Source organism: Argentina anserina, chromosome 7, assembly GCF_933775445.1.
Source record: "Argentina anserina chromosome 7, drPotAnse1.1, whole genome shotgun sequence".
Lineage (NCBI taxonomy): Eukaryota > Viridiplantae > Streptophyta > Magnoliopsida > Rosales > Rosaceae > Argentina > Argentina anserina.
Window position 1 is genome coordinate 13602273 of NC_065878.1, and position 3630 is coordinate 13605902.

The 3630-nt window shown below is 36.6% G+C and overlaps 1 long non-coding RNA gene across 3 annotated transcripts; it reads right to left on the bottom strand.

The window, feature by feature from the left end:
- Positions 1 to 583: 583 nt before the first annotated feature.
- LOC126803090 (uncharacterized) lies at positions 584 to 3119 on the bottom strand. 3 transcript variants are annotated; one of them, XR_007673058.1, is made up of 5 exons: positions 2660 to 3119; positions 2399 to 2540; positions 1997 to 2063; positions 1278 to 1442; positions 584 to 1170 (listed from the first exon to the last, which is right to left on the bottom strand). It is a non-coding gene; the product is annotated as an uncharacterized LOC126803090 (long non-coding RNA). The 3 variants fall into 3 exon arrangements; XR_007673057.1 differs by having other exon boundaries at positions 1278 to 1354; positions 2399 to 3119; XR_007673056.1 differs by having other exon boundaries at positions 2399 to 3119.
- Between the last annotated feature and the right edge of the window lie 511 nt (positions 3120 to 3630).

Consider the following 3630-nt stretch of genomic DNA (forward strand, 5'->3'; position numbering starts at 1 on the left):
TCCACATACAATTAAGCAAAAGAGTAGAGATATCTGTTTATTCATACCACCAGGATTCATAAGGGTGTAAGAACAGATACCTTAATATTTCCGTGCACAATGTTTCGTTCATGTAAGTATTTTAGTCCCTGCAGCAATTGAATGGTGTATCTTCTTGTTCTCTGCAAGTTCGACATGTAATATTGTTTGTACATTTGTATTCAAGCATATGTATACGTACAAGTATTAGTTTGGTTGAACTTACGGTCTCGTTGAGCAGTGCAAATTTGTCAAAGAGTGATGAGCCCCAGAATTCCATCAAGATATACAAAGTTGCCCCAGCTCTCCTCGTTCCCAAATATTGCTAGAAACCTAACCTTCCAAGTGTGAGTAAGTGATAAGAGCACAACTTGTTGAACTAGATGTGTATGTGTGCTGGATTTCAAGAAGTACGTGACAGTATAAGCCTACGTACTTGAAATTATGGATTTGAGAATCATTCTCTTCTTTATAATGGTGACCATACACTACTACATAAAATCTTTATATGTCTAAACGTCATGAAAAGGATTTCATGACGTTTTTCAAACGCCATCCCAAACGACATCTATACGGGTGCCATCGTAGGGGTACTCTTCGATGACTGTAGAAAAACGTCATAAAAACCTTTTAATGACACTTACAAAACGCCATGAAATGAGTTTACCATGACGTTTTGTCATTGTTATAGAAAATATTTCTATGACGTTTATGAACTGCCTTTGAAAAGTGTTCATGACGTTTTCTAAACGTCATTCATTCTTTTCATATTTTAAAAAAAATACACATTTGATTCCTGAATTTAATTCAGAAATCAATTATCTTTTCATTTACAATTACAACAGAGACACAATATCACTAAAATTATCTCATCTATTTCATAATGTAGTTCTATTACATCAAAAAGAAAAAAAATGAAAAAATGCACATTTTTTATCCACCATGAAGTTAGCAGCTTCTTCCACTGTGTCAATGCTCACTCCATTGCAAGATTTCTTGAAAAACTCCACAACCATATATATAAGAGTAGAGGTTATTAAAGAAAATAAACAATAATAATGACTCAATACCTCAAATCCTCAATGTTGATCCATGCACTTGCAATATTGTCTTGATGACATCAACAAAGCTATGTAAGAAAGTAAATAAAACCTGTACAATTGAGTGCAAGTATAAATCACCAAATTTAGCAAACCCCATGAGTGCACGTAATGCTATACCATATAAAAAATTGTACGGCTGAGGGTTTACAGACTTACTGAACCACCCAGAGGGTGGGAGAGGACTCGGAGGAGAGACGGCGAGAGGGAGATGGTTGTTGTGGGCTGTGGCACCCCTATGCCGTAGAGGAGAGGAGACAAGAGAGTCAGTTTCAGTCTGATTTATCCAGTCCTTGTATAGATGACCGATATGTTTAAACACCACTGTAACAAAATAAAAGTTTGATACTTGTACGTCCTCTAAGCATATCTACAAGCCTATGCATAAGACATTTATGCTAGCTAGTCCCTTATAATGCATGACAAGGATGTAATGATGTGCATACAAAACACAGCAGATAGAAAATATACTAAATCCTTAGGAGTTCAACATGACAAGGATTGAACTCTTCAGTAAGGACAACAAAAATATTGTTGTACAACTATCTCTGGAAGAAACATGTATCAAGCATATGTTTCTTAAAGAACGAGATCTCAAATAAAAACCAAAATCATAACACGTACATTCAGTAAGCACCCTCCCATAAGAAAAAGAATATGCAGGAGCCAAAATGGAGTATTTACTAAATCATAGAATTAGCTATCATTTTCATCATACACCACAGCTAATAGCACTGCTCCATTAAACAACATAATATGGTAATTTCATAATCATAATAGTTCTCGTCAAGGTAAAGGACTACATATATCAGATTACCATAAGACAAAGACCAACTTCTAAACATAGAGACAGAGGGAAAGAGAGAATATTGTATCACCTCAGTTCCTTTTCCCTTTTCACCTTGCATTTCAATTGACAGCAATCCGATTCAAGGGCAGCAACAACTGCAATAAGAATAAAAGAAAAACCAGAAAATTTCCAACACAAAGGTTCAAACTCATTCCAATCAAACCAAAACCAGAGGAGAACTCTACAACAGTATAAAACGGAACACAATTCCACTCCAAACACCTCCTAAGACTCCATTAGCACCAATCAAACACAATTCACCAACACTACAAAAACCACACACAAACACAAGCACAACAAATCGACCATATACCTCAAATTCACCAAAGAATTCAACTACCACATAAAGATTTTAACTTCACAAACCCCACAAAACTTGTACACATAATTAAAAAAAACCGATAATTTACAGAGCGTAGAGAAAACGTACTCTTTGTTTTGCTTGCGGTTTCTGAGCTGAGAAGCTGCAGAGAGAAGAACCCATAAGAGAGCAAAAGCAAAGCTCCAATTGGTGTTAAAAAGCAGATGAAGAGGAGTTGAGGGGAGAAAGAATGGAATCTCTCTCTATATTTCTGTAAGGGAAGTAATTTGTCAACAACGAGAGGAACTTTCTTTAAAGGTACTAAGAAAAAGAATCAAACAAAACAAAGTTGAATACCCAAACTAATGGAAAACGAAATCTTGAAATTACCCAACAACTATTACGTAATACGTAGTCCCTCAACAGTGATTTCCCTTATACGGCAGAGCGGCAAGCGAAGCTGCGGCGGGCAACAATGGCGGTGTTGGCTGAATTCGAAGGCGAGGTTAGGGGTTTTGATAAGTAAGAAACTCTGACTTCGATCTTGGTAGTGAGAAGACCAAATAACGGCTAGAAGTCGGAGAATGAAGGGCGTAGAGCTTGATGCTCCATCGGTGCTGCCTCGTTCTCTCATAGTCTCCTCCATCTTCGTGATTGAGCGACTGTAGTGGTGTGGCGGGAAGGTTGCTAGAATGAGGTGCTTCTGGTTAGTGGCGAAGGCCAAAGGAGCTGCCTCAAGCCTTCGAGTTTTGGGGGTTGCTGATCGGAGAAGAGAGCTAAATCGATTTGTGGTGGTGGTGGTGCTATTACGTTCTCAAATTTGGAGGAAAGAAAATTAGAGAGAAAGTGATAGATCCATTAGACGGGTATTTGGAAATTAAAACACCCTTTCTCGCTATTATCTTGCTTTTGCGAGAATTAAGAAAAATAATAATAAATGTGCAAATTAGGGGCTGAGAATTGGCTTAGGCGCCAAACTGAAAAAATATTAGCGGGTGTTTATATTTTGGGCCAAAACAATTTAATGACGAAAGGGAATGTCATAGCCCACTGCACTTATTTATGACGTTAAACAAATGTCATGAAAGGGTTTTTTATGGCGGTTAGAAAACGTTGTAATATATTTTTATGATGACATTTAAAAATAGTCATAAAAATATTTATCATGACAACAAGAAACTATCATTATATTCATGACATTGAGAAAACGTCATAGCAATATTGAGAACAACAATGACGTTTCCCAAATTGTCGTAAAACTAAACCCAAATTAAAATCAATGACGTTTCATAAAAAAACGTCATTGAAAGATTCTTTTTATGACGTTTTAGACCAAATGCCATAAAATCAGTGTCATTAAA